We start from the raw sequence: 10,630 nt of genomic DNA, 5'->3' as shown, positions 1-10,630 counted from the left end.
TGCTAGCGATATCGCTGTGTCTGATACTTACCTACAACCTGCTCCCCCTCTGCTTATCGCTGATCGGGCGAGAACGTCCTGGACTGTTTCTCATCATCAGCTTCCTGCGGCGCTTCCTGCTGTGACGACGAGCGACGCGTGGAGCCGGGCGGGAGGACGCAGGATCGTCTGGTGTGACAGGTAAGTAGCGACCCCCGTCCCCAGCAATGTCGCTAGTGAGATCTGCCTGTGTGGCAGCTCACTAGCGACCACTTAGCGATGCACCAGCGATCCTGACCACGTCATATCCCTGGTCGGGATCGCGGGTGCATCGCTAAGTGTGACAGTACCTTTAGTCTCTTCCATTTGCTGAGGAACTTCTGGACTTCCATCTTTCTTGCACAATTGAATTGGGCAAACTTTCAGGTGGTCTCTGGATACAGTAACAGACATTTTTCCTCTGTCCTTGGTGACGAGGATCACCTTTCTGTTGACAAAATTAGATGGTAGGACTGTGTAGGGCTCATCCTCCCACTGATCGTCTAGCATATGTGCTCTTGTTTTTGCTGGGCTTGCAACAGATTTTCTTTTACACACTGCTGGACTTTGCGGTACTGTAGTTGCCTCTCAGTATTCTAGTCTGTGTCTGGATAGCTAGGTATGCTTTCTGGTGTTAGAACACCCATTTCCAGGTCGATGGGGAGTTTACCTAGTCTTGCTCGCATCAAGTAAGCTGGGGCGAAGTTAGTCGATTTTGTAGGGGTGTGGTTATACATCTCGACTAGGTCTGACAACTTCTCAGGCCATTGGTTGCGCTCTTCTAGAGGTAAGATCTTTAGAAAGTCGATCACCAGCTGATGCATTTTTTCGCATAGGTCGTTATCTTGCGGATGGTATGGTGTTGTCCGGATCTTCTCACAGCCATCCGGACCGCTGGATTATAACCGCTGCTTGGATTATCGCTGTGTGCGCTGGAGGCTCTGGCTTGTTTCTGCATGTCCGCGGTGTTGGATGGTGACTCTTTGCACAATCCCTTGAAGTCATACAGTGAAGAGCTGGGGAGGAGCAGGCTTGTAAATGGATCGCCAAGCTAGCCTGCTCTCCATCTGGCTGCAACTGGAGCTCTGCGCTATGGCCGTACTACTCACTAAAGGAGAAATCAGATGCTACTGGGACGCTCCACACTGTGTTACAACTGGATACATGTGTAAATCAGAACTGAATGCCTGCTTTTCCAGTCTACTTGACCCACAGAACACTAAGTCACCTCTCACACATGGCTGCCTGGACTCTATTTCTAAGACAACAGAAAAGTGCAAAGCCGTCAAAGACAAGAGTGGGCCACTGTGCTCAAACTGGAGTGTTGACACGAGGATATGTGAAATTATAGAGGTCTTCATGGTGTTCTCTCCCACCCCAAGAGTGAAACATCAGGCATGGGTAGCAAATACCAACATGAAAGCACAAGGAACCTCATCACAAAGGTTCAAGAGTTGACTTCGTCCAAAGAACAGTGGTTTAGAGCATCTATCATAGAATCGTAGAGTTGGAAGGGACCTCCTGGGCCATCTGGTCCAACCCCCTGCTCAAAGCAGGATTCGCTAAATCATCCCAGTCAAATGTCTGTCCAGCCTCTGTTTGAAGACATCCATTGAAGGAGAACTCACCACTTCTCGTGGCAGCTTGTTCCACTCATTGATCACTCTAACTGTCAAAAAGTTTTTTCTAATATCTAATCTGTGTCTCCTCCCATTCAGTTTCATCCCATTGCTTCTAGTCTTTCCTTGTGCAAATGAGAATAAAGTTGATCCTTCTACAATGTGACAGCCCTTTAGATATTTGTAGACAGCTATTAAGTCTCCTCTCAGTCTTCTCTTTTGCAAACTAAACAATCCCAAATCCTGCAACCTTTCCTCATAAGACAGGGTTTGCAGACCGGTCACCATTCTGGTTGCTCTTTTCTGAACTTGCTCCAGTTGGTTGATGTCTTTTTTAAAATGTGGTGCCCAAAACTGGACACAATATTCCAGATGAGGTCTCACCAAAGAGGAGTAGAGGGAAATAATGACTTCACGTGATCTAGACTGTATGCTTCTGTTAATACATCCTAGAATTGCATTTGCTTTTTTTGCTGCTGCATCACACTGTTGACTCATATTCAGTCTGTGATCTATTAGTATACCCAAGTCTTTTTCACATGTGCTCTTGCTTAGGCCTATTCCTCCCATTCTGTATATGCTTTTTTCATTTTTATTGCCCAGATGTAGTACTTTGCATTTTTCCCTGTTAAAAACCATTCTGTTAGTTGCTACCCACTTCTCCAGTTTATTTATATCTTTTTGAATCCTCTCTCTCTCTTCTCTAGTATTAGCTATCCCTCCTAGCTTTGTGTCATCAGCAAATTTAATGAGTTTACCCTCAATTCCTTCATCTAAATCGTTGATAAAGATGTTGAACAATACAGGGCCCAGGACAGAGCCCTGTGGTACCCCACTTGAGACATTCTTCCAACTGGATGTGCAGCCATTTACGACCACTCTTTGGGTCCGATCACTAAGCCAGTTATGAATCCACCTAACAGTTGCCTTGTCCATTCCATACTTAGTCATTTTTTCAATAAGGATTGTATGAGATACTTTGTCAAATGCTTTGCTGAAGTCAAGATATACTATATCTACAGCATTTCCTTGATCCACCCAATCAGTGATTCCGTCATAGAAGGAAATTAAGTTAGTCTGACATGACTTACTAGTTACAAACCCATGCTGACTCTGTTTAATCACTTCATTCTTATCCAGGTACTGACATACATGTTGTTTAATAATTTGTTCAAAGATCTTTCCTGGTACAGAAGTCAGACTCACCGGCCTATAGTTGCCTGGGTCCACCTTCTTCCCCTTTTTGAAGATAGGAACAACATTTGCTCTTCTCCAGTCTTCTGGGACTTCTCCTGTTCTCCAAGAATTTTCAAAGATTATGGAGAGGGGTTCAAAAAATTCTTCTGCTATCTCCTTCAGTACTCTGGGGTGTAATTCATCTGGACCTGGAGACTTGAATTCATTTAGGTTAGCTAAGTGTTTCCTCACTATCTTTCTGTTTATAGATATCCTGGATTCTTCTATTCCATTAATAGGACAGTGAAGAGCAGTTGATGTCACATTTCCTTTCTGAGAGAAAACAGATGCAAAATAGGAATTTAAAAGTTCGGCCTTCTCAACATCCTGTCTTACCATTTCATCATTTTCATCCTGTAAAAATCCTATAGCATCTTTGACTTTTCTTTTACTTTTGACATATCCCCAAAATCCTTTATTATTGCTTTTGACATCTCTTGCAAGCCTCAATTCATTGTCAGCTTTAGTTACTCTGATTTGTGCCCTGCAGGTTCTGCAGACAGCATTATATTCTTCTTTAGATATGCCTCCCTCTTTCCATTTTATAAACTTTTTTCTTCCTTTTTAACATGTACTTAAGTTCTGTGTTCATCCATCCTGGCTTCCTTAAATGCTTCCTATTCTTCCCTCTTTTCGGAATTGTTAACAATTGTGCTTTGAGAATTTCATTTTTCAAGATTTCCCATCCTTCCTGGACATTTTTGTCTTTAAGGATATCCAGCCATTGGATCCCTCCAATTCTCTTTCTGAATCCCTTAAAATCTGCCTTTCTGAAATCTAACCTTGACGTCTGAGTCTTCACAGGTCTTCCTCCTCTAGTTATCCAAAATTCTAAAATAGCATGGTCGCTACCTCCTAGGGTGCCAACCACTTTTACCTCCTCAACCATTTCCTCCCTGTTTATAAGGATTAGATCCAAGGTAGCAGTTCCCCTTGTTTTCTCCCCTACCTTTTGGAAGATAAAGTTGTCAGCAAGAGAGGATAAGAATTTCCTTGACCTGTTAGTTTTGCCTGAGAGAGATTCCCAACAAATGTCTGGATAGTTGAAATCTCCCATGACAACTATGTCATATTTTTGGGAGAACTTGGCCATTTGATGCATAAAGAGTTCATCCATATCTTCAGGTTGCACAGGCGGCCGGTAGTAAATGCCTACAATGGTGTCCTTTCCATTGTTCTGTCCTTGTATTCTTACCCAAACAGTTTCCACAGAACTCACAGTCTCTGAAGCTTCAATCTCTGTGCAGATATATACGCGTTTCTAACATACAATGCGACACCTCCTCCTCGTTTATCAAGTCTGTTTCTTGCAAATAAGTTGTATCCTTCTAGTCTTGCATTCCAATCATGTGTATTGTCCCACCAAGTTTCAGTGATTCCAATGACATCATATTTCTTCTCCTGCGTTAGTAGTTCCAATTCTCCTTGTTTGTTGCCCATGCTTTGTGCATTAGTATAGAAACATTTTAGTTTGTGATTGGTTTCTCTTTCTCCAATATTTTTATTAATTAGATTCTTTTGTCTTTGTTCTTCCTTTCCACTTCTAACAGCAGAGTTCTCAATAGCATTTGTCAGGTGTATGGCTTTTTCTGGTCTTTTGCTTCCTTTCCCATGTTGTTCTAGTTTAAAGCTCTCCTTACAAGTGTAGCAAGACGACTTCCAAATACATGTTTTCCAGTCATCGCTGTGCCTGTAGCAGGGGGATTGATATTGGTTCTTCTTATAATGCTTGCTTTCCAGATGTTCCACAGTGAAAATAAAAGATTACAGGATCAGAGGCAACAGATACTCTCCAGACTGCACTACAGCTTTCATAGCCATATAAGGTGAATAATTCTTGGAAGACCTCTGCTTCGAAAGCCCGATTTCTGTCTGTCAATAACCAGGTCAGCAGAAATATTCTTGAAAGGCCTTTGCAGTTGTTCTTGCCATCTGCCATTGGAAAAAGTACTAGGAAGCAGATGATAGGCTTCAAGGGGGCTCTTTGGCTGTTGCGATCCTTTTTTCTGAGGTTACATGGGCTGCATTCTCTACACCACTTCTCAATTGACTGGCTCATTCCTGTCCAGAAGAAATGAGCACGGATAATGACTTCTATCTTCTTCCATCCAAAGTGCCCTGCTTGGTTGTGGTAGACTTCAAGGACAATTGGTACATCCTTTCTTGGGAACACGATCTGTCGCACCAACTCATGTGTATGGGAGTTGATAGTCATTCGGCACAGTTTGCTTTCATAGAAGAACAGCTTCTTCCTCTCTTTCCACAGCTCTAGGACTTCTGGTGGTGCATCAGGAGCTGGAGATGAGTTGGCTGCATCAAGCAGTTCCTTCCCCATGCAAACAGCCGGATCACTGCTCTGTGTCTCTGCCCAACCATAATGAGGTATCAGATTTAGGGAAACTTTTTGGACTGAATGCCTGTTATTCACACAGTGGATGCACTGGAAGCATACTGGTGATGGAATGCCGGTATCTCGATCTCTTCGAGGCCTACCAGGTCTTCTTCCAGGTCAGGTGGGTGCGGCATGCCATATAAGGCATCAGCGTTGGCATTTTTGTTACCAGCTCGATATTTGATGACGAATTCATAGTTGGGCAACCGAGCCATCCACCGTTGCTCTAAGGCACCGAGTTTTGCAGTCTCCAGATGCATCAGAGGGTTGTTGTCGGTGTAGATGGTGAACTTGGAAGAGGCGAGGTAGTGCTTGAACCTCTCAGTCAATGCCCAGACGATAGCTAGGAACTCCAACTTAAAGGAGCTGTAGTTGTCAGGATTTATTTCGGTAGGGTGAAGCTTCCTACTGGCATAGGTGATGAATTTCTCCTTGCCCTGCTGTACGTGAGATAGAACCACTCCTAGACCGACGTTGCTGGTATCGATGTAGAGGATGAATGGCTGACCATAGTTTGGGTAAGCCAAGATCTCTTCTCCGGTGAGAGCTTGCTTAAGGTTGTTGAAGAACTCTTTCAATTTGGCATTCCACTCAATCGGGACACTCTGTCCTGGACTTTTTGGAGTGGCCCACTAGCAGGTCTTGAAGGGGAGCAGCCATTTTTGTGAAGCCTTTGATGAAGCGTCTGTAATAGCCGACTAACCCCAAGAATTTGCAAACCTCACAGATGGTAGTGGGTACTTGCCAGTCTCTGATGACCGTCACCTTCACTGGATCCAGTGCCACTTCTTCTGCACTCACGACGTGATCTAAGTACTGCACTTTGGGCTTCAGGAGATGACCCTTCGATGGTTTTACCTTCAAGCTGAAGTTGAACAATGCTTTGAAGACTCCTGCCGGGTGTTTCAGGTGACCTTCATATGTCCTGGAATAAACAATCACATCATCCAGATACAACAGCACAGTCTCAAAGTTCTTGTGCCCGAGGCAGCACTCCATGAGTCTCTGGAAGGTTCCAGGTGTGTTGCAAGACCCGAATAGCATACAGTTGAATTCCCATAGCCCCATTGGTGTGGTGAAAGCAGTCTTCTCTTTGTCGGCCTCTGCAACAGGAACCTGCCAATACCCACTAGTTAAGTCTAGAGTCGAGAAATGCTTGGCTGATTTTAATGCTGCCACTGACTCTTGTATGTGGTAGGCATCTTTGTGATATTATTTATTTGCCTATAATCTACACACATGCACATGGTACCATCTTTCTTTTTGACAATACCAGTGGAGCTGCCCAAGGGCTGCAGCTGTCTCGTATTACCCCTGCCTCTTTAATCTCTTTGAGCATACTTTTGGCACAATGGTAATGAGCGGGAGAGACAGGATGATACCTCTTTTCGATGGGTAGGTGATCTCCTGTAGGCATATGATATTGGATCCCCTTGACCTGCCCAAAATCCAGAGCGTCCTTGCTGAAAACCCTCTCGTACTCTTGGACTACTCGATTGACCCCATGTCGCATGTTTAAAGGACATTCTCTTTCTATGTGACCAAACTTGTCAATGCGGTGGCAGATGGGTCATCCAGATGAGTCAAAGCAGTCTGTCGGCTTCCTCCTTCCTCCTGGAGTATGTCGGTGGTCTTCTCATCTGTTGTTGCCATGGCAGGTCATCTAGGTGTAGGAGGAAGGGCCCCCGCCGAGTGTCCGGGCCGGAACCAAGGGGACTATCTGAGACTGAAAGAACGGTAGGGGGGGGAGCCTATATAAAAGCGGCGGGGCATGCCAGTCAGAGTGAGTCAGCAGAACGGGCGAGAAGGAGCAGGAGACCGTGGGAGCGCCAGGTAGCGAAAAACCCAAGCAGAAACCAGAGAGGAGTACAGCGACGGGAGGGAGTCTCACGGTGGACTGCAGAGATGCATAGAGACGGCGCCGAGCCGACCGACAGAAGACTGCTGCTTCACTCCAACCCGCGGCCATTGCCGCCTCACTCCAGCTCGCGGCTGCGGCCTGCCCGCAGTCACCCGCGGCCTCTGCCGCCTCACCTCAGCTCGCGGCTGCGGCCTGCCCGCAGTCACCTGCGGCCGCTGCCGCCTCACTCCAGTTTGCGGCTGCGGCTTGTCAATTGCCGCTCGCAGCCACCACCACCCCGTTCCAGTCTGTGGCAAGAGCCGGGCTGTCGCCCGTTGCGGGTCCCCTAGTGCAGCCGCTGGCATACAGGATGGGGGAGTGTAGAAGGAAGGGCCCCTGCGGAGTGTCTGGGCGGAACCAAGGGGACCGTCATCTAAGTTCCTAGGGAGCCTATTTCCGGGAAGCAGATTTAGGGGACGGACCGCTGAGATTGACAGAATGGTAATGGGTAGAGCCTATATAAAAGGGGAGGGGCACGCCAGTCAGAGTGAGTCAGCAGAACGAGAGAGAAGGAGCAGGAGACCGTGGGAGCGCCAGGGAGCGAGAGACCCGAGCAGAATCCAGAGAGGAGGACAGCGACGGGAGGGAGTCTCACGGTAGACTGCAGAGATGCAGAGAGACGGTGGACTGCAGAGAGACGGCGCTGAGCCGACTGACAGAAGACCGCTGCTTCACTCCAACCCACGGCCGTTGCCGCCTCACTCCAGCTCGCGGCTGCGGCCGGCCCGCTGTCACCCGCGGCCTCTGCCGCCTCACCTCAGCTCGCGGCTGCGGCCTGCCCACAGTCACCCACGGCCGCTGCCGCCTCACCCCAGCTCGCGGCTGCAGCCTGCTGCAGTCACCCACGGCCACCTCACTCCAGCTCGCGGCTGCGGCCTGCCCGCTGCTGCACGCAGCCACTGCCGCTCCACTCCCGACCGCGGCTGCGGCTTGTCCATTGCCACTCGCAGCCGCCGCCGCCCCGCTCCAGTCCGTGGCAAGAGCCGGGCAGTCGCCTGCTGCGGGTCCCCTAGTGCAGCTGCTGGCTGCGCCAGTGGCCTACCAACCGCCACTCAGCTCCGCCGCTACCTGCTCCCGTTCAGGGTCTGCGGCCTCGACTCTCCAACCCCCAGGCTGTATCCCGCTGCCTCTGCAGGGGGACATCTCGCCAATAGTGTTGAGTAGAGTTGAGCGAAATGGGTCGAAAAAATTCAAAAGTCGCCGACTTTTGGCAAAGTCGGGTTTCATGAAACGAAACCCGACCCTAGGATGAGGTCGGCCACGAGGTCGGCGACTTACGCGCCAAAGTCGCGTTTCAAAAGTTTGTTTTGCGCTCTTTTTCAGCCAATCAGGATCCACGGACACTGTGGGCAACGTGATGACCTAGGCACGGGTCACCACCATCTTTCAGAAGGGCATGCAAGTGATTGGCTTGCTTTGGTGGGCGTCACAGGGGGTATAAAAGGGCGTGCACGCCGACCGCCAACTTACTTCTGCCGATCTTAGTATAGGGAGAGGTTGCTGCTGATTCTGTAGGGAGAGCGTTAGGCAGGGAAGAAGACAAAAGAACTGCTTCTGCTGCTAGCGATTTGGCCTGCACAACACACAAGTCACTGTGTGTGCAGTGCAAGGGGAGGCTATATTGTGGTGTATCAGTGGTGTTGGTTGTTGGGCTGCCTTCTAAGGCTTCCTGACACGCTGGCATTGCTGTTTACCCACTGCTCCGCAAACTGCTTTTTTAAAAGCAATCCAATCTCCCTTATCCTCTAGTCACTTTTGTCACAGCTGTGCCATCGAGCGTGTCACATAGCGCTCAGATATCAGTGGGCCTCACACAATCCACAAGTGTCCAGTGTCCAAAAGTGTACGCAGAGATTCAAAATCTCCATTATCCTCTCGTCACTTTGGTCACAGGCAGCTGTGCCATCGAGCGTGTCACATAGCGCTCAGATATCAGTGGGCCTCACACAATCTACAAGTGTCCAGTGTCCAAAAGTGTACGCAGAGATTCAAAATCTCCATTATCCTCTCGTCACTTTGGTCACAGGCAGCTGTGCCATCGAGCGTGTCACATAGCGCTCAGATATCAGTGGGCCTCACACAATCTACAAGTGTCCAGTGTCCAAAAGTGTACGCAGAGAATCAAAATCTCCATTATCCTCTCGTCACTTTGGTCACAGGCAGCTGTGCCATCGAGCGTGTCACATAGCGCTCAGATATCAGTGGGCCTCACACAATCTACAAGTGTCCAGTGTCCAAAAGTGTACGCAGAGAATCAAAATCTCCATTATCCTCTCGTCACTTTGGTCACAGGCAGCTGTGCCATCGAGCGTGTCACATAGCGCTCAGATATCAGTGGGCCTCACACAATCCACAAGTGTCCAGTGTCCAAAAGTGTACGCAGAGATTCAAAATCTCCATTATCCTCTCGTCACTTTGGTCACAGGCAGCTGTGCCATCGAGCGTGTCACATAGCGCTCAGATATTAGTGGGCCTCACACAATCCACAAGTGTCCAGTGTCCAAAAGTGTACGCAGAGATTCAAAATCTCCATTATCCTCTCGTCACTTTGGTCACAGGCAGCTGTGCCATCGAGCGTGTCACATAGCGCTCAGATATCAGTGGGCCTCACACAATCTACAAGTGTCCAGTGTCCAAAAGTGTACGCAGAGAATCAAAATCTCCATTATCCTCTCGTCACTTTGGTCACAGGCAGCTGTGCCATCGAGCGTGTCACATAGCGCTCAGATATTAGTGGGCCTCACACAATCCACAAGTGTCCAGTGTCCAAAAGTGTACGCAGAGATTCAAAATCTCCATTATCCTCTCGTCACTTTGGTCACAGGCAGCTGTGCCATCGAGCATGTCACATAGCGCTCAGATATCAGTGGGCCTCACACAATCTACAAGTGTCCAGTGTCCAAAAGTTTACGCAGAGAATCAAAATCTCCATTATCCTCTCGTCACTTTGGTCACAGGCAGCTGTGCCATCGAGCGTGTCACATAGCACTCAGATATCAGTGGGCCTCACACAATCCACAAGTGTCCAGTGTCCAAAAGTGTACGCAGAGAATCAAAATCTCCATTATCCTCTCGTCACTTTGGTCACAGGCAGCTGTGCCATCGAGCGTGTCACATAGCGCTCAGATATCAGTGGGCCTCACACAATCTACAAGTGTCCAGTGTCCAAAAGTGTACGCAGAGAATCAAAATCTCCATTATCCTCTCGTCACTTTGGTCACAGGCAGCTGTGCCATCGAGCGTGTCACATAGCGCTCAGATATCAGTGGGCCTCACACAATCCACAAGTGTCCAGTGTCCAAAAGTGTACGCAGAGATTCAAAATCTCCATTATCCTCTCGTCACTTTGGTCACAGGCAGCTGTGCCATCGAGCGTGTCACATAGCGCTCAGATATCAGTGGGCCTCACACAATCTACAAGTGTCCAGTGTCCAAAAGTGTACGCAGAGATTCAAAATCTCCATT

At 48.2% G+C, this 10,630-nt stretch overlaps 1 pseudogene; it reads left to right on the top strand.

Annotated features, from left to right (window-relative positions):
- Nucleotides 1-1,053: 1,053 nt before the first annotated feature.
- On the top strand, nt 1,054-4,703 carry LOC141086661 (BMP and activin membrane-bound inhibitor homolog pseudogene; annotated as a pseudogene).
- Nucleotides 4,704-10,630: the final 5,927 nt, after the last annotated feature.

The sequence above is a fragment of the Dendrobates tinctorius genome, unplaced genomic scaffold (genome assembly GCF_039654945.1).
Source record: "Dendrobates tinctorius isolate UK_male_01 unplaced genomic scaffold, ASM3965494v1 ptg000032l, whole genome shotgun sequence".
In the NCBI taxonomy this organism is placed as follows: Eukaryota; Metazoa; Chordata; class Amphibia; order Anura; family Dendrobatidae; genus Dendrobates; species Dendrobates tinctorius.
Note: the sequence above shows the minus strand (reverse complement) of the source record. Positions and strands in the feature narration are given on the sequence as shown.